Here is a 25,133-nt window from a genome sequence, read left to right on the forward strand (position 1 = left end):
CATGTGCGGGGTATGTGGTGGGGCTCCATGCGCAGGGTATTTGGTGGGGCTCCATACGTGGGGTATTTGGGGGTCCATGCGTGGGGTATTTGGTGGGGGTCCATGCGCGGGGTATTTGGTGGGGGTCTATGCACGGGGTATTTGGTGGGGCTCCATGCACGGGGTATTTGGTGGGGGTCCATGTGTGGGGTATTTGGTGGGGTCCATGCGTGGGGTATTTGGTGGGGTCCATGCGTGGGGTATTTGGTGGGGTCCATGCGTGGGGTATGTGGTGGGGCTCCATGCGCGGGGTATTTGGTGGGGGTCCATGCGTGGGGTATTTGGTGGGGCTCCATACGTGGGGTATTTTGGGGGTCCATGCGTGGGGTATTTGGTGGGGGTCCATGCGCGGGGTATTTGGTGGGGTCCATGCGTGGGGTATGTGGTGGGGCTCCATGCGCGGGGTATTTGGTGGGGGTCCATGCGCGGGGTATTTGGTGGGGCTCCATACGTGGGGTATTTGGGGGTCCATGCGTGGGGTATTTGGGGGTCCATGCGTGGGGTATGTGGTGGTGCTCCATGCGCGGGGTATTTGGTGGGGCTCCATGCGTGGGGTATTTGGTGGGGGTCCATGCGCGGGGTATTTGGTGGGGGTCTATGCATGGGGTATTTGGTGGGGCTCCATGCACGGGGTATTTGGTGGGGCTCCATGCGCGGGTATGTGGTGGGGCTCCATGCGCGGGGTATGTGGTGGGGGTCCATGTGCGGGGTATGTGGTGGGGCTCCATGCGCAGGGTATTTGGTGGGGCTCCATACGTGGGGTATTTGGGGGTCCATGCGTGGGGTATTTGGTGGGGGTCCATGCGCGGGGTATTTGGTGGGGCTCCATGCGTGGGGGTATTTGGTGGGGGTCTATGCACGGGGTATTTGGTGGGGGTCCATGCGTGGGGTATTTGGTGGGGGTCCATGCGCGGGGTATGTGGTGGGGCTCCATGCGCGGGGTATGTGGTGGGGCTCCATGCGCGGGGTATTTGGTGGGGGTCCATGCGCGGGGTATTTGGTGGGGCTCCATACGTGGGGTATTTGGGGGTCCATGCGTGGGTATTTGGGGGTCCATGCGTGGGGTATGTGGTGGTGCTCCATGCGCGGGGTATTTGGTGGGGCTCCATGCGTGGGGTATTTGGTGGGGGTCCATGCGCGGGGTATTTGGTGGGGGTCTATGCATGGGGTATTTGGTGGGGCTCCATGCACGGGGTATTTGGTGGGGCTCCATGCGCGGGGTATGTGGTGGGGCTCCATGCGCGGGGTATGTGGTGGGGGTCCATGTGCGGGGTATGTGGTGGGGCTCCATGCGCAGGGTATTTGGTGGGGCTCCATACGTGGGGTATTTGGGGGTCCATGCGTGGGGTATTTGGTGGGGGTCCATGCGCGGGGTATTTGGTGGGGCTCCATGCGTGGGGTATTTGGTGGGGGTCTATGCACGGGGTATTTGGTGGGGGTCCATGCGTGGGGTATTTGGTGGGGGTCCATGCGCGGGGTATGTGGTGGGGCTCCATGCGCGGGGTATGTGGTGGGGCTCCATGCGCGGGGTATTTGGGAGGGGGGGGGGGACACCAGTGGCTGCCCAGGCCTGTAGGGAGGTGGGGAACGGAGAACAAAGGGTTGTCTCTCGGTTTGGCAGAGGGGTAGGTTGGTCCCCCGGGGCGTTCCTTCATTTCACAGCTATGTGTGGTTTGGAATCCTCTTCTCCTCTTCTGGCCGCGGATTTCATTCTTCCCTCCTAGAAGAGTCCGGCTGCCAGTCCTTTCTTCTCCGACATCCTGAGTTATAGAGCCCCCCCCCCCCCCCCCCCCGGGCCTACAAATCTACCCCCCCCCCCCCCCCCCCGACCTCCACCATGAATGGAATGTGAGGGGTCCATACAATGCGGAGAGACCCACAACAATGTCCACAGCGGAAAGTCACCTGGATCCGGAGAGGAGATCGCTGATTGGTCCTTAGAGCCGTGCAATTATTTGGAGTTAAAGTGGAACCCCGACATCAGAGACAGGCAGGTCCTCTATTACAGAAGATCTTCCCTGCAGGGGCAGTCCTTGTCACCCCAGCCCATCCAATACAGACGGCCGGAGAGGAACTCACAGACCTCCCATCACTGGAGGGGCGACTACATGTCCACAATATAGCTCAACCTTAGGCAGATATACAGGGCCTGGAAAAAGTATTCATACCCCCCGACATTCCCCACATTTTGTTACAACCAAAACAAATGTATTTTATTGTGATTTTATGTGATGGACCAACACAAAGTGTCACATAATTGTGAAGTGGAAGGAAAATGATACAAATAAATATGTGAAAAGTGTGGGGGGGAGGGGCATTTGTATTCAGCCCCCTTTACTCTGATATCCCTAAAATCTAGAGGAACCAATTGTCTTCAGAAGTCACCTAATTAGTAAATAGAGTCCACCTGTGTGTCATTTCATCTCAGTATAAATACAGCTGTTCTGTGAAGCCCTCAGAGGTTTGTTAGAGAACCTTAGTGAACAGAACAAACAGCATCATGAAGGCCAAGGAACACACCAGGCAGGTCAGGGATGAAGTTGTGGAGAAGTATAAAGCAGGGTTGGGTTATAATAAAATCTCCCAAGCTTTGACCATCTCACGGAGCTCTGTTCAATCCATCATCGGAAAATGGAAAGAGTATGGCACAACTGCAAACCTACCAAGACACGGCCGTCCACCTAAACTGACCGGGCCGGGCAAGGAGAGCATTCATCAGAGAAGAGCCAAGAGGCCCATGGTAACTCTGGAGGAGCTGCAGAGATCCACAGCTCAGGGGGGAGAATCTGTCCACAGGACAACTATTAGTCGTCTCTCCACAAATCTGCCCTTTATGGAAGAGTGACAAGAAGAAAGACATTGGAGAAAGAAAGTCATAAGAAGTCCTGTTTGTAGTTTGTGAGAAGCCATGTGGGGGAGGGGGCAGCAAACATGTGGAAGAAGGTGATCTGGTCAGAGGAGACCAAAATTCTACTTTATGGCCTAAAAGCCAAACGCTATGTGTGGGGAAAACTAACACCGCCCATCCCCCGAACACACCATCCCCACCGTGAGACATGGTGGTGGCAGCATCATGTGGTGGGGATGGTTTTCTTCAGCAGGGACAGGGAAGCTGGTCAGAGGTGATGGGAAGATGGATGGAGACAAATACAGGACAATCTTAGAAGAAAACCTGTTAGAGTCGGCAAAAGACTTGAGACCGGGGCGGAGGTTCCCCTTCCAGCAGGACAACGACCCGAAACATCCAGCCAGAGCTACAATGGAATGGTTTACATCAAAGCATATTCATGTGTTAGAATGGCCCAGTCACAGTCCAGACCTAAATCCCATTGAGAATCTGTGGCCAGACTTGAAAATTGCTGATCACAGACGCTCTCCATCCAATCTGACAGAGCTTGAGATATTTTACAAAGAAGAAGAATGGGCAGAAATGTCCTCTCTAGATGGGCAAAGCTGGTAGAGACACCCCCAAAAAGACTTGTATAGAAAGGGGGTTCTACAAAGTATTGACTCCGGGGGGCGCCATACAAATGCCCCCTCCCCCACACTTTTCACATATTTATTTGTATCATTTTCCTTCCACTTCACAATTATGTGACACTTTGTGTTGGTCCATCACATAAAATCCCAATAAAATACATTTATGGTTTTACATACTTTTTCCAGGCTCTGTATGTGAACTTCTGTTGCCTCTAATGGGATGGAGACGTCTGATCGCCTGCAGCTTTTTCACAGTGATAATCCTCCCGTGTATTGCGATATTGTCCCCTCCTCCTCCCGTGTATTGCGATATTGTCCCCTCCTCCTCCTGTGTATTGCGATATTGTCCCTTCCTCCTCCTGTGTATTGCGATATTGTCCCCTCCTCCTCCCGTGTATTGCGATATTGTCCCCTCCTCCTCCCGTGTATTGCGATATTGTCCCCCCCTCCTCCCGTGTATTGCGATATTGTCCCCTCCTCCTCCCGTGTATTGCGATATTGTCCCCCCCTCCTCCCGTGTATTGCGATATTGTCCCCTCCTCCTCCTGTGTATTGCGATATTGTCCCTTCCTCCTCCCGTGTATTGCGATATTGTCCCCTCCTCCTCCCGTGTATTACGATATTGTCCCCTCCGTGTTCTCCCGTGTATTGCGATATTGTCCCCTCCTCCTCCCGTGTATTGCGATATTGTCCCCTCCTCCTCCTGTGTATTGCGATATTGTCCCTTCCTCCTCCTGTGTATTGCGATATTGTCCCCTCCTCCTCCCGTGTATTGCGATATTGTCCCCTCCTCCTCCCGTGTATTGCGATATTGTCCCCCCCTCCTCCCGTGTATTGCGATATTGTCCCCTCCTCCTCCCGTGTATTGCGATATTGTCCCCCCCTCCTCCCGTGTATTGCGATATTGTCCCCTCCTCCTCCTGTGTATTGCGATATTGTCCCTTCCTCCTCCCGTGTATTGCGATATTGTCCCCTCCTCCTCCCGTGTATTACGATATTGTCCCCTCCGTGTTCTCCCGTGTATTGCGATATTGTCCCCTCCTCCTCCCGTGTATTGCGATATTGTCCCCTCCTCCTCCCGTGTATTGCGATATTGTCCCCTCCTCCTCCCGTGTATTGCGATATTGTCCCCTCCTCCTCCCGTGTATTGCGATATTGCCCCCTCCTCCCTCCCGTGTATTGCGATATTGCCCCCTCCTCCTCCCGTGTATTGCGATATTGTCCCCTCCTCCTCCCGTGTATTGCGATATTGTCCCCTCCTCCTCCCGTGTATTGCGATATTGTCCCCCCCTCCTCCCGTGTATTGCGATATTGTCCCCTCCTCCTCCTGTGTATTGCGATATTGTCCCTTCCTCCTCCCGTGTATTGCGATATTGTCCCCTCCTCCTCCCGTGTATTACGATATTGTCCCCTCCGTGTTCTCCCGTGTATTGCGATATTGTCCCCTCCTCCTCCCGTGTATTGCGATATTGTCCCCTCCTCCTCCCGTGTATTGCGATATTGCCCCCTCCTCCTCCCGTGTATTGCGATATTGTCCCCTCCTCCTCCTGTGTATTGCGATATTGCCCCCTCCTCCTCCCGTGTATTGCGATATTGTCCCCTCCTCCTCCTGTGTATTGCGATATTGCCCCCTCCTCCTCCCGTGTATTGCGATATTGTCCCCTCCTCCTCCTGTGTATTGCGATATTGTCCCCTCCTCCTCCTGTGTATTGCGATATTGCCCCCTCCTCCTCCCGTGTATTGCGATATTGTCCCCTCCTCCTCCTGTGTATTGCGATATTGTCCCCTCCTCCTCCTGTGTGTTCAGGTTTCTCGGCCCCCTGATGGGACTCCGGCAGAGATGAACGTTCGGCCTTCTATTGTTCTCTGTGTTTAATGAAAACATTTCTCGTCTGTTTGGCTGAACTATGAAATATTCCACAGCCCTCCGAGGCCGAGAACAATCCAATCCCCCGCAGCCAAGTTCTGAATCCTCCGATCTTCACGTGAGACATGAGAACTGAGCGCCATTGTTCTGTATAGAGGGGCCAACATCTTCATCACTTACCCATTTATCTTCTTCACGCCGTTCTGTGTGAGCGAGACCATTCAATCTCACTCAGAAGGCAGTACAGACAGCGCCGATCATCTGCGGCCACCCCTATCCATCCAATCAGAATGCTGCAACCCCTATCCATCCAATCAGAATGCGGCAACCCCTATCCATCCAATCAGAATGCTGCAACCCCTATCCATCCAATCAGAATGCTGCAACCCCTATCCATCCAGACAGAATGCTGCAACCCCTATCCATCCATCAGAATGCTGCAACCCCTATCCATCCAGACAGAATGCTGCAACCCCTATCCATCCAATCAGAATGCTGCAACCCCTATCCATCCAATCAGAATGCTGCAACCCCTATCCATCCAATCAGAATGCTGCAACCCTTATCCATCCAATCGGAATGCTGCAACCCCTATCCATCCAATCAGAATGCTGCAACCCCTATCCATCCAGACAGAATGCTGCAACCCCTATCCATCCAATCAGAATGCTGCAACCCCTATCCATCCAGACAGAATGCTGCAACCCCTATCCATCCAATCAGAATGCTGCAACCCCTATCCATCCAATCAGAATGCTGCAACCCCTATCCATCCAATCAGAATGCTGCAACCCCTATCCATCCAATCAGAATGCTGCAACCCCTATCCATCCAATCAGAATGCTGCAACCCCTATCCATCCAGACAGAATGCTGCAACCCCTATCCATCCAATCAGAATGCTGCAACCCCTATCCATCCAATCAGAATGCTGCAACCCCTATCCATCCAATCAGAATGCTGCAACCCTTATCCATCCAATCGGAATGCTGCAACCCCTATCCATCCAATCGGAATGCTGCAACCCCTATCCATCCAATCGGAATGCTGCAACCCCTATCCATCCAGACAGAATGCTGCAACCCCTATCCATCCAATCAGAATGCTGCAACCCCTATCCATCCAATCAGAATGCTGCAACCCCTATCCATCCAATCAGAATGCTGCAACCCCTATCCATCCAATCAGAATGCTGCAACCCCTATCCATCCAATCAGAATGCTGCAACCCCTATCCATCCAGACAGAATGCTGCAACCCCTATCCATCCAGACAGAATGCTGCAACCCCTATCCATCCAATCAGAATGCTGCAAACCCTATCCATCCAATCAGAATGCTGCAAACCCCTATCCATCCAATCAGAATGCTGCAACCCCTATCCATCCAATCAGAATGCTGCAACCCCTATCCATCCAATCAGAATGCTGCAACCCTTATCCATCCAATCAGAATGCTGCAACCCTTATCCATCCAATCAGAATGCTGCAACCCTTATCCATCCAATCAGAATGCTGCAACCCTTATCCATCCAATCAGAATGCTGCAACCCCTATCCATCCAATCAGAATGCTGCAACCCTTATCCATCCAATCAGAATGCTGCAACCCTTATCCATCCAATCGGAATGCTGCAACCCCTATCCATCCAATTGGAATGCTGCAACCCCTATCCATCCAATCGGAATGCTGCAACTCCTATCCATCCAATCGGAATGCTACAACTATCCATCCAATCGGAATGCTGCAACTCCTATCCATCCAATCAGAATGCTGCAACCCCTATCCATCCAATCGGAATGCTGCAACCCCTATCCATCCAATCGGAATGCTGCAACCCCTATCCAGACAAAATGCTGCAACCCCTTATTTTCCTAGCATTTTATTGGGGATTACCATACTGACATGTGAGCACAAAGCCCCTCCCATTTAACTCGAAGGAAGTAGGAGATTAATAGAATTTAATGGTGGATGGGGGGGTGTTCACCGATGGTGGATGGGGGGGGGGTGTTCACCAATGGTGGATGGGGGGTTTTCACCAATGGTGGATGGGGGGTTTTCACCAATGGTGGATGGGGGGTTTTCACCAATGGTGGATGGGGGGGTGATCACCAATGGTGGATGGGGGGGTGATAACTGATGGTGGACGGGGGGGGGGGGGGGGTGTTCACCGATGGTGGACGGGGGGGGTGTTCACCGATGGTGGATTGGGGGGGGATCTCACCAATGGTGGACGGGGGTGTTCACCAATGGTGGATGGGGGGGGATCTCACCAATTGTGGATGGGGGGGGGTGTTCACCAATGGTGGATGGGTGTTCACCAATGGTGGATGGGTGTTCACCAATGGTGGATGGGTGGGTGTTCACCAATGGTGGGGGGGGGGGTGTTCACCAATGATGGGGGGAGGTAAGGCTCAGCTATGACACTACGAATGTTTCCCGTCTATGTGACCCGTATATAATCCTTTTATTGAAGTAGACCGTATAGAGAGATTGTAGAAAATATATTGCTGAGATAATCGGCCCGTATATTATATTATTTATATAGTAGATCTGTCTTGTATATTCTCCTCTTGGCCAATGATTCGCTGCGGCCGTCGCCATCGGACAGCAGATTGAGGAGAACTCTCCGCACTGTCTGGAAGGTGACCTGGGCTCACGTGTAACATTAGAACTTCCCATTGGCCAAGTCTAGACCGGAGCTCATGTGCACCTGAAGAGCATCTCAGGAATAAAAGAAGATGTATTTGTTGTCCAGTTTCCAGCCTCGTATCACATCCCATGGATTGGCCGAGTTCTGTATATTCTGTCTGGTTGCTCGGGGATCCGGGTTATGAGCCAAAAACTGAGTCCGCCTGAAATCAATTCAGAGTTTAAAGATCTCGTCCTCTCAGGATGGAAACATTTTAGGTAGACGATGAAAAACACAACCCCCCCCCCCCCCCCCCCAAAGACTTCTTCCACCCCCCAAAGCTCATGTCCTTTTGAGATTTACGGAGATGAGTTCTCCACTTCTCCTACCTATCACAGCTGATATGAGGGGCTCTTGTTGGGGGGCTATGAGGGGGGAGCTCCAAGCCAGGGGGGAGATTGTGCCTTGGAAGTCACGAGTTATAAGACAGTTGTGGGAGTAGAGAGAGCAGTCGTGTAAATCGGCGTTTCTCAAACTTAACACAGAGGAACCTTTAAAGTGACTTTCCGGTCTTGGGGAACCTTCCAATAATTGCTATATCTACAGTTCATGTTATGTTGGTGTGATGGCCACAGAAGAATGTTCCTCACGTTTGTTGGGAAGGAGCCCCACCTTACAGATGGCTGAATTGATCATTGGTGTCACTGGTTACTTATCTAAGAGACAGAAATTCCCATTGCTCGAGGAACCCCCTACCAACCACTCGAGGAACCCCCTACCAACCACTCGAGGAACCCCCTACCAACCACTCGAGGAACCCCCTACCAACCACTCGAGGAACCTCTACCAACCACTCGAGGAACCCCCTACCAACCACTCGGGGAACCCCCACCACCCATTCGAGGAACCCCCCACCACCCACTCGAGGAGCCCCCACCACCCACTCGAGGAACCCCCTACCAACCACTCGAGGAACCCCCTACCAACCACTTGAGGAGCCCTCGCCAACCATTCGAGGAACCCCCTACCAACCACTCGAGGAACCCCCTACCAACCACTCGAGTGAACCCCCTACCAATCATTCGAGGAGCCCTCCCCAACCACTCGAGGAACCCCCTACCAACCACTCGGGGAACCCCCTACCAACCACTCGGGGAACCCCCTACCAACCACTCGGGGAACCCCCTACCAACCACTCGATGAACCCCCTACCAACCACTCGGGGAACCCCCTACCAACCACTCGGGGAACCCCCTACCAACCACTCGATGAACCCCCTACCAACCACTCGACCAACCACTCGAGGAACCCCCTACCAACCACTCGAGGAACCCCCTACCAACCACTCGGGGAACCCCCACCACCCATTCGAGGAGCCCTCGGGGAACCCCCCACCAACCACTCAGGGAACCTGTACCAACCACTCGAGGACCCCCCACCAACCACTCGAGGAACCCCCCACCAACCACTTGAGGAACCCCCTACCAACCACTCGAGGAACCCCCTACCAACCACTCGGGGAACCCCCACCACCCATTCAAGGAGCCCTCGGGGAACCCCCCACCAACCACTCGGGGAACCTGTACCAACCACTCGAGGAGCCCCCACCAACCACTCGAGGAACCCCCTACCAACCACTCGAGGAGGAGCCCCCACCAACCACTCGAGGAGCCCCCACCAACCATTCGAGGAGCCCCCACCAACCATTCGAGGAGCCCCCACCAACCATTCGAGGAGCCCCCACCAACCATTCGAGGAGCCCCCACCAACCATTCGAGGAACCCCCTACCAACCACTTAAGGAACCCCCTACCAACCACTCGATGAACCCCCTACCAACCACTTGAGGAACCCCGCTTGACCAAGGCTGGTTTAAATCTTTTAGTATGTATATAGTAGACCTGATGGGACTTACTCCAGATATTAAAAAAATAAACATAATACGACCCCATAAAGTGATACTAAACACGCTGTATAATGTATATTTCCCTTCAATCTCTGTATGGGGATGACGGCTCTGTAATTATTTATATAAAGTATAAAAACATCTATTCCCTTTTTTCCTAATGGATATCCAGCCGTCACATGACCTGGCTCTCTCCCAGCCTGTCTGCAGGGAAACATAAGTAGGAGGAGCTTCTATTCCTCTCCTGCTGGTCACATGTTCAAAAAAAAAAAGCAGCCTTTGCAATACAGAGTAAAAATAAATACTATCAATAAACTGTTTTAAATTGTCATGCAAATATATGTTTGAAATCAAATCTTTATTATTTTTTGACAAGCTGTCATACCCCTCCAGCCTGTGTGTTAGAACAAGAGGGAGGTGAAGCCTCCATCAATCTACATGTAATATTCCCCCCCCCCATTGTGATTAGCTGGTTAGTAGGCATGGAGGAGGAGGAGGGAGTGGCCTGTCCTGTATACACCCACGTGTGTGACTCTATAGTCACATGGGCTGCCCAGATATGATAGGGAAGAATTGTTCAGCATAGAAACTCACTGAGAATTGAGCATGTGCAGAGCAGCCATCACTGCAAAAACTGCATTGGGGACATGGACAGAAGGGGGTGATAGAGAGCAGCGGGATCAACCAGGATTTTTGCAGAATACAGAAGTGGAATGTCATAGTGATGAGTGAGGAGGACCAGCATGGAATACTCCATGTATTCATCGTATTTTATGATGGGGGATGGGGGTTTAGTGACACTTTACATCCAGAGATCTTGGATGGCTGAAAGCATGACATCACTGGCCCTTTCTCCTCTTGTCTGGCTTCATTGGTGGGCAGCTCTAAGGTGATTTTTGCAGTTAAAGCTGGAGGGGGGGGGGGGGGGGGGGTTTCCATATTTTTCGGGGGACATCGGTTTTCATTTCTTGGAAAAGCTGGAGTTGGAATTTTTGTAGCTTGTGGTATTGTGGGTAAGAAGGGGGGTGGTATCTGGTGTTGTTGGGCATCTGGTGTTGTTGGGCATCGGGTGGTGTTGGGCATCGGGTGGTGTTGGGCATCGGGTGGTGTTGGGCATCGGGTGGTGTTTGGCATCGGGTGGTGTTTGGTATCGGGCGGTGTCGTTGGGTATCGGGCGGTGTCGTTGGGTATCGGGCGGTGTCGTTGGGTATCGGGCGGTGTCGTTGGGTATCGGGCGGTGTCGTTGGGTATCGGGCGGTGTCGTTGGGTATCGGGCGGTGTCGTTGGGTATCGGGCGGTGTCGTTGGGTATCGGGCGGTGTCGTTGGGTATCGGGCGGTGTCGTTGGGTATCGGGCGGTGTCGTTGGGTATCGGGCGGTGTCGTTGGGTATCGGGCGGTGTCGTTGGGTATCGGGCGGTGTCGTTGGGTATCGGGCGGTGTCGTTGGGTATCGGGCGGTGTCGTTGGGTATCGGGCGGTGTCGTTTGGTATCGGGCGGTGTCGTTTGGTATCGGGCGGTGTCGTTGGGTATCGGGCGGTGTCGTTTGGTATCGGGCGGTGTCGTTGGGTATCTGGTGTGGTCGTCTCCTGTAGCACCTTCTATGTGTGTCATTATCCGCCCGTCCTCTCGTAGACGGCCTTCTGAATCATAAATTAGGAGCCGTGGAAAGACTCGCTGATACCGATGTTGTTTTTAGGCCTTTTAACACATCAGCTCCATATAATTCATTCCCAGCGATCTCGTGGCCGGGCTCCGGCTGTTGTTTTAACACGAATGTTTTTCTGGAGAAGGAGACAATGTTCTAAAAAGTAACACATGTTTTAAATGTCAGTTATGTTCTTTAAACACGACCCTGAGAATAAAACAAACCCCATTTCAGCAGCATATAAATAATCGGAGCATTCTGAAGCAGATCATCGCTTGAAGGGTTTCGGCATCTTTCTGCTTCAGAGAATGCTCCAGAAACGTTCCACATATTCCGCTTTCTAAAGACTTCTCCTCTCCTTATCACTTGCCTGGATACTTCTCATGTGTCTAGAGCAGCCTTCAACCTTCTCACCGCAGAGGACCCCTTTATAAACTTTCCATATTTAGGGGAACCTCTGATAAAAAACAGTTCATTGGTGGCCATTGGGAGGAAAGGCCCCCCCCCCCCTTACATTGCTGACCACAATCTCACCCCTAGAAACAGATATAAAGATTGTTGGTGTTGTGCCGATGGTTCTTTCAAGTGACACCAGAACTATGCAGGTTCCCTTGAATGGGAAGTCATTCAGACCCCCTACTAAGCCCAGGAGTAAAGCCTTTGGTTCTGGGAACCCCTGGTGGGGAATGGCTGGTCTGAGTGAAGTGACTTGACCCCCTTCACCTCAAAGCATTGAGATTTAGAAAAAAAATCAAATGAGCCCATTAAATGGTTTCCAGTTCTACAATTACAGGCGACAGTCCAGAGGGTGGCGCTGGAGGTGTTTAGCGTGGCGTTCATGTTGCTGCACCCAGTGCCGCCATCAGAAGGATGAACTCTGTATAGGTAAGAGTTTGGATTTTGGCCGCTGTTTGTTGATCGTTTTTCCTGTGCGGCAGGATAAATGGGCTCGGATTGGCGCACACATAGGCCACACCTCTTATATGTACGGGCAGCCTGGCGTGCGGCTCCATGGCTGCTGAAAACTGCTTTCCCATAGATGATCAGATTCTGTTCTTGGACCATTTAACCTTTTTGAGTCTCACGTCATTCAGACTTCAGTATATGAAACCCCCGGTGAAGGGGGGTGTTTTAGAACCCCTGAAAAATATTGAAATAAAAATATTCAAAGATTTGGCCATTGGTGTGGAGCTCCTCCAGGCCAGTCTGGTTGGCCCAAAAGGGAAATTCCTACACAAGGCAAAGGACGACTTGTGAAGTTGTTGCCTCCCATATCCATCCAATCTTGTATTGTTTTTCCAGAGATTTCCTTGGGGACGTGACCTGCGGTTTACATTGGGTTGGTTAGCATGTTACAGGCCTTTCTAGTAGGCTGTAGGTTGGCTGGTGTATGTCAGTCCCATTAAATGGAAAGAGTTTTTGGAAAGCTGCTTACTTAGGCCACATCCTTCCTACAATATTGAGGAGAAACAAACGGGACTTTTAGGGCTCAAAGAGTATACAGACGCAAGCTGGACCGAGTGTAGATTCCAAATATTAGTATCAAAAGTTAAAAAGTATTGATAAAAGATAGTACATTAAAACAATGTTACATTGTATATAAATCAAATGCCAACATGTTTCGGAGTCCTATACGCTCCTTCTTCAGGGAAGGTTTAAACAATCTTGGTAAATGTCTTCTATAAAATAAAACCCATATTAGAACATAGTCGCAGATGCAATTTTATTGGTTCAAAGAATGTCAGGCAAAATGGTCGGCCCTCACGCATGTTCACTTCATCAAATCTGACCCTCTTTGAAAAAAAAGTTTGGACACCCCTGGTGTAAGGGGCTCAAGAAATCCCACCAGCTCAGGCAGGGCCCACGGGGTATACACAGAGATAGGACTGAAACATGTTGGCGTTTGGTTTGTATACAATTTCTACCATTGTGCATTGATTGGTGCTATCCTGTACCTTGCGACCACTGACCATCCAATTCTATGTAACCTTACTATCTTTTATCATTACTTTTTAACTTTTGATACTAATAAATATTTGGAATCTACACTCGGCCCAGCTTGAGTCTGTAGACTTTTTGAGCCCTAAAAGTCCCGTTTGTTTCCTGGGGAGTTTCTATTTCAGTCCCGTTTATTCCCTTTTGCAAATGGGAAAGATCAATCCCCTGCGCTCAAGAGAAGTGTACTGGCAAACGTAAGTCCCAAGTCTTCGTCTGTTCAGAGACTGGCACAAGCTTTGCTGCCTCCTATGGGCTGGGGATTGGCTCTGAGAAAAAGGGGATCCCCCTTGAAACACGCCAGTCTTTTTTTTGAAGAGTCTGGGACTTGTCTAGGTGACCGGGTCGTTTTGCGTGCCATGTGCTGTGCCATGTGCTGTGCCATGTGCTGTGCCATGTGCTGTGCCCGTTTGCTGATGTTTGTGAGTACTCATCCATTTTTGTATTTTTTAACACCATTCACAAAGGTACTGCACTAGGCTGGTGCCCCCTCTGTTCCTTGTTTTTCATCATTATTCACTTTTACTGTGTCCAAGTAGGTCACAATTCTCTTTTCAGTCGGGTTTTATGAAGATTTTACAGAGGTTTGCAGGTATGTAACAATACTCTTGTCCCACATAAGTCAAATAATGGGACCGGGAACAATGAGACCGATGGGTAAGTCGGTAAGGTTTTATGGAAGAAATAGGTTAGGAGATGAAGGCCCTATGGGGTTTCTGTGGCCTTGAGGGTGTTGCTGCCTTCAGATGCAGCTATGGTGGAGCAGGGAGGGGGACTCGGGTAACTGTTGGTTTTTAGGGGTACATGTTAATAGGGGAAGGTGGGGGGGAGCGATAGGAGACGATAAAGACTGAGTGGGGAGGAGATAGAGGGGGAGGTGGGGGGTAGTGCAGTTGTCCAGGTTTCTGGAGAGCTAGAAAATACCGGGCTTACAATGGGCGTTTCAAGTCATACCCAAGGTACCCATGTCTCTATGGGGCTGGCTTTGTACACGGACGAGGGGACAGAAAAGGGTCTTCACCATACTCTTACCACAAGGTTGGAAGAGCACAATTGTCTCCAATGTCTTTGTATGATGGAGGATGACCGGGACCTTCACTGGAGACTCCTGTATTCCATTAATATTTTTTTTTGGAGGTGGGGGGTTCACATACTTTAGCCAATATGGTGTATCAGGTTGGAGTGGGATGACTCCATTATCATTATTGGTAGAAGTTCTTTAAGCATGGGCCTCCAAGAGCAGGAATGATTTTGGATGAGAAGACCCTCCTGGCTTACCATCAACATTCCAATTCATCCCAAAGGTGTTCAGTAGGGTTGAGGTCGGGGCTTGGAGTTTGTTGGACATCCAATTCCAGAATCATGGTCACTTATATGGATTTGCTCCCCTTTTGTATCTATAATATCCTCCACTCAGCTGGGAAGACTGTCCAAGATGTTGGAGGGTGTCTATGGGAATTTGTGTCCATTTGTGAGGTCAGGTACTGATGTTGGATGAGAAGACCTGGCTGGCATGTTGAGCCCCACATTGGGCACTAAAATAAAAGACCTGGCTTGCAGTCAATGTTCCAATTCATCCCAAAGGTGATGAGTAGGTATGAAGTCAGGTCTCTGTGCAGGACACTTGAGCTCCTCCACACCAAACTGGTCACACCATATCTTTATGGGACTGGCTTTGTACACGGGGGGGGGGGGGGGGGCGGGGCACAGTCATGGGGGAACAGAAAAGGGTCTTCACCAAACTGTTACCACAGGGTTGGAAGGACACAATTGTCTCCAATGTCTTTGTACGATGGAGGATTACCGGGGCCTTTCATTGGGGACACCTGAACCCCATCATTTGGAGGGGGGCTCACATACTGTATCCCACCATATCCAGAAATGATACTGTAAATATACAACTAGACATGAGAGAGAAGGTGCTCGGAGGTTTTATTTGCTGAACGATCTTTCTGTAGAATGGCGATTGTATGGGAAGCCATGGTAATGTGAGAGGTAGGGAGGGTCGGGGCGGTCGGGAAATGGTTTGGGGGGAGGAGGGGGAGTATTAGGCATTCTGTACAATATGTCTCTTCAGATGTCCCATATTTCTATTTTCCTCCCTCGCTTCCTCCTAGATATATCTAGTATATGACACCAAAAGTGAGATCTGGCTTTGCATTGTCTGTTTTCCGAGGCTTCCCCATGCCGGGGGCAGATAGAGGGCAGTTTTGGTCTCCATCCTGTTTCCGTATAAGGCTCCGGCTGCCTTCAGGAAATCCTTATTGTAAGGAAAGGTGTGCAGGGACACGAACTCGCTCTGAACCCTCCGTCTGAGGCAGGTGATTGCAGCACAATTGTTTGTGTGCTGCAAATGATATGCCGCTCAGGTTCAGGCAGAGTTCAGCCAGTCACCCCACATGACGGTAAAACCTCCTCTGGACGGCTTTTCAGAATAAGCGCATTTGCCAAAATACCTGCAAGACATCTGCATGGCGGCGTTCACCGCACAGACTGGAGACCCCGGGACCGGCCAATCACAATCTGCAGAATGCACTTCATGTTACCATAGGAATGAATAACAGGGAAATAATACTGATTAGCAGAATATTGAAATAAGAGGCGGCGGTTTTCACACACGGCTTTAATTTTGTAAGCCGGTTTCACCGTCATCCAGTTGGGTCGTGCGCAGACAGACGGACAGAAAAAAACACAATTTAATACAATGATGTATTGTAGAGAAAAACCATGAAATATGTTTCTAGCACAGCTAATATGAGTACCTGAGTAGCTGATCCTGAGCATAGCCTTGGAGACCCGACCAGAACCCCCATCACGCTATATTATTATTATTACAATATGACCCTACGGGACTGCGCCACAGTGTGCCCTAAAGGTTCAGGGCGGCAGCATACCCACTGGGTGAACCCTGTTCCTGAAGGCTCCTTATGCCCACCGGAGGGGGTTTAGATTGTTTGGTTGGGACATGGCCCCTGAATTCTGCCAGCCACTCTCCAGCTTGTCTGCAGGGCATCTTCTGGGGAACAGGGCATCTTCTGGGGAACAGGGCATCTTCTGGACAGCAGGGCATCTTCTGGACAGCGGGGCACCTTCTGGAGAGCGGGGCACCTTCTGGAGAGCGGGGCACCTTCTGGAGAGCGGGGCACCTTCTGGAGAGCGGGGCACCTTCTGGGGAGCGGGGCACCTTCTGGGGAGCGGGGCACCTTCTGGGGAGCGGGGCACCTTCTGGGGAGCGGGGCACCTTCTGGGGAGCGGGGCACCTTCTGGGGAGCGGGGCACCTTCTGGAGAGCGGGGCACCTTCTGGAGAGCGGTGCATCTTCTGGAGAGCTGCTGCAGTTTGTGGGTACCCCTTGCTGGGCCTACACATTTGCACTTGGCAGCATGGCATAGGCGCAGTGGAAGTGGTCCTGTGTGACTTGTTGGCTCCACTCTCAGTTCTGTGGCAGTTTGCTGTGTCCCTGCCCAAGGGCCTGACCGCCTGGACAATTATCCCCATCTAGAGTCCCTCACGTCCTTGAAGTCTTCCCCAACTCCTCCAAGTGTGACCTCCTGCCTTGCGTTATCCAGGGAGCAATTTTCTGCAACCATATGGCAAAAATCACCTCCAAGATAGCGGACTCGGAACACAGGGGGCGCAAGCGGGCTTCTTCATTCTCAATATACTTCAGAGTCTCTCTGAGTTGCCTGCAGATATCTCTGTGTACCCAGCTGAGGAAGAGGAGAAATGTAACCTGTCCTGTTTTTGGATGAGTTTTTGCCTCGGGGCCTCAATCTGCTGACATTACAGCCAGGCTTAAGGATACCATTTCAGTCCTTATTGACACAGTGCATTCCTGTGCAGAACCGGAGCAACCAGCCCCTACCTTTCCCCGGTCACCAGTCTGGGCTCCCTCCGAAATCCCCAACCTGCCCCAACCTCAAACCCGAGGGGCTTTTCTCAGCAAGAGTTACTCTTTATCTGCATTGTCAGGTATAGAAGAATTTACAGCTGGAGATGTGCTACAGCCTCTGGAGGGGTGGTTGGTGTTTGATCATTTTGGATACACGCCGGCCTTGTGACTAATTTAGAATACGGTTTTATCTGTTTAATGAGATTAATGCTGTCAGCTGGTGATTTGTTGTCTAATGATTGGAGGAATGTGACTCGCCTTCATTCTTTCATTGGCTCTGAAACTGTAACACAGCTTGTCCAGAAATCCCTACAAATCTAAATGAAAGTATTGAGTCTCCGATGCGGCGTGGAGCCGTCCTGTCTCCTGGACAAGGTGTGTCTTGTATGACACCGGCTCACCTCTGTGCTCCATAAACCCGTCCGCTGGAAGCTTCCCATTCATTTTCTGTGAGATCCGCACTAGACAGACCTGGGGAAGGTTGGGGGCGAAGAAATCCATTGCCATAAGGGCCTTCTAAAATAGCATTAGATAATAGTCTCTTTGGAAACGTACAACCCTCTTCAGAGATCTGTCTTCACTTGGATGGAATACCCCAGTTATGGAAGGATGGAATACCCCAGTTATGGAAGGATGGGGTACCCCAGTTATGGAAGGATGGGGTACCCCAGTTATGGAAGGATGGGGTACCCCAGTTATGGAAGGATGGAATACCCCAGTTATGGGGGATGGAATACCCCAGTTATGGAAGGATGGGGTACCCCAGTTATGGAAGGATGGAATACCCCAGTTATGGGGGATGGAATACCCCAGTTATGGAAGGATGGGGTACCCCAGTTATGGAAGGATGGAATACCCCAGTTATGGGGGATGGAATACCCCAGTTATGGAAGGATGGGGTACCCCAGTTATGGAAGGATGGAGGAGCTCAGATATGGAAGGATGGGACACCCCAGTTATGGAAGGATGGAACACCCCAGTTATGGAAGGATGGAATATCCCAGTTATGGGAGATGGAATACCCCAGTTATGGAAGGATGGAATACCCCAGTTATGGGAGATGGAATACCCCAGTTATGGAAGGATGGAATACCCCAGTTATGGAAGGATGGAATACCCCAGTTATGGAAGGATGGAATACCCCAGTTATGGAAGGATGGGGTACCCCAGTTATGGAAGGATGGAATACCCCAGTTATGGAAGGATGGAGGAGCTCAGTTATGGAAGGATGGAAAAGAGGTGTGGTTGGACTTTTTTTTTTATCTACGGTCCCCGCTAACGACACCAACTTTGGAAGGAAGATCCACATCCTTACTGCTCTAACAATAAAGACCCCCTTACACAGTTTAAGAATGAACCACTTTTCATCCAAATTCATTGTATGGCCATGTGTCTTCCATCCCCAAAACTGAGCTCTTCCATCCCCCATAACTGAGGCACTCCAGCCCTCCATAACTGATCTTCTCCATCCCCATAACAGAGGTCCTCCATCCCCTATAACTAGGGTATTCCATCCTCCATAACTGTGTTCCTCCATCCCCCATAACTGGGGTATTCCATCTTTCCATAACTGATCTCCTCCGTCCCCCATAACTGAGCTCCTCCATCCTTCCATAACTGAGTGTATCCATCCCCCATAACTGGGGCACTCCAGCCCTCCACAACTGAGTGTCTCCATTCCCCATAGCTGAAGTTCTCCACCCCCCATAGCTGAGGTCCTCCATATCTCATAACTGGGGCACCCCATCCTCCTTAAATAAGCTCCTCCATCTCCCATAGCTGAGCCCCCACCCCCAAATAACTGGGGTATTCCATCCCCCATAGCTGAGGTCCTCCACCCCCCATAACTGGGCTTCTACATCCTTCCATAACTGGGCTCCTCCATCCCCCATAACTGGGCTCCTCCATCCCCGATAACTGGGCTTCTCCATCCCCCATAACTGGGCTTCTCCATCCCCCATAACTGGGCTTCTCCGTCCCCCATAACTGGGCTTCTCCGTTCCCCATAACTGGGCTTCTCCGTTCCCCATAACTGGGCTTCTCCGTTCCCCATAACTGAGCTCCTCCGTCCCCCATATCTGAGCTCCTCCGTCCCCCATATCTGAGCTCCTCCGTCCCCCATAACTGAGCTCCTCCGTCCCCCATAACTGAGCTCCTCCGTCCCCCATAACTGAGCTCCTCCGTCCCCCATAACTGAGCTTCTCCGTCCCCCATATCTGAGCTCCTCCGTCCCCCATATCTGAGCTCCTCCGTCCCCCGTATCTGAGCTCCTCCGTCCCCCGTATCTGAGCTCCTCCGTCCCCCATATCTGAGCTCCTCCGTCCCCCATAACTGAGCTCCTCCGTCCCCCATAACTGAGCTCCTCCGTCCCCCATAACTGAGCTCCTCCATCCCCCATATCTGAGCTCCTCCATCCCCCATATCTGAGCTCCTCCGTCCCCCATATCTGAGCTCCTCCGTCCCCCATAACTGAGCTCCTCCGTCCCCCATAACTGAGCTCCTCCGTCCCCCATAACTGAGCTCCTCCGTCCCCCATAACTGAGCTCCTCCGTCCCCCATAACTGAGCTCCTCCGTCCCCCCATAACTGATCTCCTCCGTCCCCCATAACTGAGCTCCTCTACCCCCCATAACTGAGCTCCTCCGTCCCCCATATCTGAGCTCCTCCACCCCCCATAACTGAGCTCCTCCGTCCCCCATATCTGAGCTCCTCCATCCCCCATATCTGAGCTCCTCCGTCCCCCATAACTGAGCTCCTCCGTCCCCCATAACTGAGCTCCTCCGTCCCCCATATCCCCCATATCTGAGCTCCTCCGTCCCCCATATCTGAGCTCCTCCGTCCCCCATATCTGAGCTCCTCCGTCCCCCATATCTGAGCTCCTCCGTCCCCCATAACTGAGCTCCTCCATCCCCCATAACTGAGCTCCTCCATCCTCCATAACTGAGCCCCTCCATCCTCCATAACTGCTATCCCCCATAACTGAGCTCCTCCGTCCCCCATATCTGAGCTCCTCCATCCCCCATAACTGAGCTCCTCCATCCTCCATAACTGAGCCCCTCCATCCCCCATAACTGATCTCCTCCGTCCCCCATAACTGATCTCCTCTGTCCCCCATAACTGAGCTCCTCCATCCCCCATAACTGAGCTCCTCCATCCTCCATAACTGCCATCCCCCATAACTGATCTCCTCCACCCCCCATAACTGAGCTCCCATAACTGATCTCCTCCATCCCCCATAACTGATCTCCTCCATCCCCCATAACTGATCTCCTCCATCCCCCATAACTGATCTCCTCCATCCCCCATAACTGATCTCCTCCATCCCCCATAACTGAGCTCCTCCATCCCCCATAACTGAGCTCCTCCATCCCCCATAACTGAGGTCCTCCATCCCCCATAACTGAGGTCCTCCATCCCCCATAACTGAGCTCCTCCATCCCCCATAACTGATCCCCTCCGTCCCCCATAACTGAGCCCCTCCCTCCCCCATAACTGATCTCCTCCATCCCCCATAACTGAGCTCCTCCATCCCCCATAACTGAGGTCCTCCATCCCCCATAACTGGGCTTCTCCATCCCCCACAGCTAAGGTCCTCCACCCCCCCATACCTGGGGCACTCCATCCTTCTTAACTGAGGTCCTCCATACTCCATCCTTCCAATCATGTAATGACAATTCGTAAAGATTTTAGATCTGTTCAAAGAGTCAACTATATGATCGTATAGGTAGGTGGAGGGATCAGGAGTTCAGAGTCCTGTTTTTTCCCAGGTGCAAAGATAGATTTGGGGGTGTTCTGCGCAGATGGTTGTGTGTCCGATGATAAGAGCTGCAGCCTCCTCTGAGACACCTACCTAGATGGGGTCTGAGACACCTACCTAGATGGGGTCTGAGACACCTACCTAGATGGGGTCTGAGACACCTACCTAGATGGGGTCTGAGACACCTACCTAGATGGGGTCTGAGACACCTACCTAGATGGGGTCTGAGACACCTACCTAGATGGGGTCTGAGACACCTACCTAGATGGGGTCTGAGACACCTACCTAGATGGGGTCTAAGACACCTACCTAGATGGGGTCTAAGACACCTACCTAGATGGGGTCTGTTCAGAGATAAAATCAGGGAAAATATTTTCCTGATTTTATTTCTTACAGGTGCAGCTTATGTGTACTGATATAAGATGAAGGATCGTTTATAAAACATATGGGGAGGATAGAAGTCTCAGCCCTTGTACACACGGGTCGGACATTCCGACAACAAAATCCGTCAGATTTTGTCCGAAACTGTTGCATACACACGGTCGGACAAAGTTGTTGGAAAATCCGATCATTCGTAACGTGATGACGTTTTTTCGTTACGATGGGACTACATTCACGCTAGTAGCCAATAGCTTTGATGTAGGAATTTGATGTGAGCATGCGTGGCACTTTGATTGGAATTCTCTACAAACTATCAGATCATGTTGTCGGAAAATTGTATAGCCCAGCTCTAAAACTTTGTCGGTCGGATATTCAGACGGAAACAGTCGGATGGAGCCCCACACACAGTCGGATTATCTGACAACACGGTCCGATTGGACATTTTCGGTCGGAATATCCGACCGTGTGTACAGGGGCTAAGAGGTGGATGTTGAGGCTGCAAAAATGGAGAGATGACCGGAAACAAGAAGGTGGGGGGGGAAGGGTGCAAGAGACCTAGGGGTGAAGTGAAGGGAAAGGGGATCCCAGGGGTTCAGCGCTCTGTAAAGCGGGGTTCCACCCTAAAGTGGAACTTCCGCTAATCGGAACCCTCCCCCCCCTCCAGTGTCACAATTGGCACCTTTCAGGGGGGAGGGGGGTGGAGATACCTGTCAAAAACAGGTATTTACACCCTCTTCCGGGCATAGACTCCCGTGGGAGTCTATGTCATTTCCTGTCCTGCCGCGCTGTCTGCTGGGACACACACGGGTCCCAGAGACAGCGCGGACAATTCCTATTGCGGTGCGCGACTCGCGCATGCGCAGTAGGGAACCGGGAAGTGAAGCCGATTCGCTTCACTTCCTGATTCCCTCACCTAGAATGGCGGTGGCAGCAGCAGCCGAGCGATCGATCGGCCTCGGCTGCCGGCATCACTGGACCCCGGGACAGGTGAGTGTCCATTTATTAAAAGTCAGCAGCTGCAGTATTTATAGCTGCTGGCTTTTAATATTTTTTTCCCCAGTACAGTCCCGCTTTAAATGGACAACAGAGTGTCCTTGAATCATGAGGATTGGGAATTTGATATCCAAGGCTGCTAAATGAGGAGAAATTTGGCGTTGGAATTTTTGGGGGGTTTTTTGGCCTGTAGACTGAATAAAAAAAAATCCAGCAGATTCCTCCATCCACGCCATGTAGCCGAGATGCTGAATCTTCCACCGCGGCCATTGTATTCTGACAACTGGCACTGACCTCTTTTATAATACCTGGAGAGAGGCTGCATGTGATTGGGTGATGGATTCGGCTGACCGTTTACTCCCCGGCTCCTTTGACTCTTCGGTGGAAGGATGTGGGAGCCGATGGGGCCACCCACAAAGTTGACTTTGATAAGTGTGCGCCCTTCAGAGGGAGTGCCTATAGATTTGTCTATAAAAATATGGCGAAACAAACAGGTAAAATGTGGGAAAACCACTTTTATATAAAGACTATAGTGGGGGAAAGTGGCGATGAATAAGCACTACCGCTATAAACGTCGGCCATTGTTCCTCGTTCGCTGTGATGTGATTTTCCAATAAAAGAAAGTGGTCTTCTGAAGAGTGCGGCAGTCCAGAGCTTTCGTCTGTTGTATAGTGGGGGAAGGGTTAGACCCTCTGCCAAGTATTTTATTATCTGCATCCCTGCTTAGACGACCATTGTTACCAAGACAGAAAGTGAGAGGATATGTGAAATTTTAGAGTTGTCCGCTAAAATCTTCCTAAGGAGAAGATGTTGTGGTGACAACCTTCCAAGAGGTGACATACAGCAAAAAAATAAAATAAAAAAACGACCTGATAATGGTTCTAATCCCTTCCTACTGTAAAAAAAAAAAAAAAATGTTGGCTCTACAAACACTCTTCAAAAATAGGTAATGTTATCTGTTTATAATTATATTACGAGTGAAACCGCCGTGCGGCAAAGTGTAACTGATCTCTATAGCGGAGACTTGGCCCGGAGCCGGTCTGCAATGTACACATAAGAACATTATATAATTGTAGGTGGAAATCTTACGTTCCACCTGTAATCATATAGTATCCATTTCTCTTTGTATACTCCCCATGTCAATGAAGGGGATTTCGTTTCATAAATAGTCACTGTACTTTTTATTCTACATTTGTGAACCACACCTAATGGTTGCTGAAATTTGAGGAGGTAGACGAGATTTCTGAAGGTGTTGAATGTCCATACCCAACGTGTGATCTTTCCGACCTTCCTCCAGTGTCCTCTGCATGATCTTCCCTACATTCTTCCCAGTGTCCTCTGTGTGATCTTCCCGACCTTCCTCCAGTGTCCTCTGTGTGATCTTCCCTACATTCTTCCCAGTGTCCTCTGTGTGATCTTCCCGACCTTCCTCCAGTGTCCTCTGTGTGATCTTTCCGACCTTCCTCCAGTGTCCTCTGTGTGATCTTTCCGACCTTCCTCCAGTGTCCTCTGTGTGATCTTCCCGACCTTCCTCCAGTGTCCTCTGTGTGATCTTCCCGACCTTCCTCCAGTGTCCTCTGCATGATCTTCCTGACCTTCCTCCAGTGTCCTCTGTGTGATCTTCCCGACCTTCCTCCAGTGTCCTCTGTGTGATCTTCCCGACCTTCCTCCAGTGTCCTCCTGTGTGATCTTCCCGACCTTCCTCCAGTGTCCTCTGTGTGATCTTCCCGACCTTCCTCCAGTGTCCTCTGTGTGATCTTCCCGACCTTCCTCCAGTGTCCTCTGCATGATCTTCCTGACCTTCCTCCAGTGTCCTCTGTGTGATCTTCCCGACCTTCCTCCAGTGTCCTCTGCATGATCTTCCTGACCTTCCTTCAGTGTCCTCTGTGTCATCTTCCCTACATTCTTCCCAGTGTCCTCTGTGTGATCTTCCCGACCTTCCTCCAGTGTCCTTTGTGTGATCTTCCCGACCTTCCTCCAGTGTCCTCTGTGTCATCTTCCCTACATTCTTCCCAGTGTCCTCTGTGTGATCTTCCCGACCTTCCTCCAGTGTCCTCTGTGTGATCTTCCCGACCTTCCTCCAGTGTCCTCTGTGTGATCTTCCCGACCTTCCTCCAGTGTCCTCTGCATGATCTTCCTGACCTTCCTCCAGTGTCCTCTGTGTGATCTTCCCGACCTTCCTCCAGTGTCCTCTGTGTGATCTTCCCGACCTTCCTCCAGTGTCCTCCTGTGTGATCTTCCCGACCTTCCTCCAGTGTCCTCTGTGTGATCTTCCCGACCTTCCTCCAGTGTCCTCTGTGTGATCTTCCCGACCTTCCTCCAGTGTCCTCTGCATGATCTTCCTGACCTTCCTCCAGTGTCCTCTGTGTGATCTTCCCGACCTTCCTCCAGTGTCCTCCTGTGTGATCTTCCCGACCTTCCTCCAGTGTCCTCTGTGTGATCTTCCCGACCTTCCTCCAGTGTCCTCTGTGGGATCTTCCCGACCTTCCTCCAGTGTCCTCTGTGTGATCTTCCCGACCTTCCTCCAGTGTCCTCTGCATGATCTTCCTGAC

The 25,133-nt window shown here is 51.2% G+C and overlaps 1 protein-coding gene across 1 annotated transcript in view; it reads left to right on the forward strand.

Moving 5' to 3' along the window:
- The window catches only part of VPS13D (vacuolar protein sorting 13 homolog D), a gene marked incomplete in the record, with an annotated part of 334,001 nt that overhangs the window by 281,118 nt on the left and 27,750 nt on the right, over positions 1-25,133 (forward strand).

This window comes from Lithobates pipiens, unplaced genomic scaffold (assembly GCF_037356315.1).
Source record: "Lithobates pipiens isolate NorthernLeopardFrog02 unplaced genomic scaffold, aLitPip1_a1.2 Scaffold_27, whole genome shotgun sequence".
Classification (NCBI taxonomy): domain Eukaryota; kingdom Metazoa; phylum Chordata; class Amphibia; order Anura; family Ranidae; genus Lithobates; species Lithobates pipiens.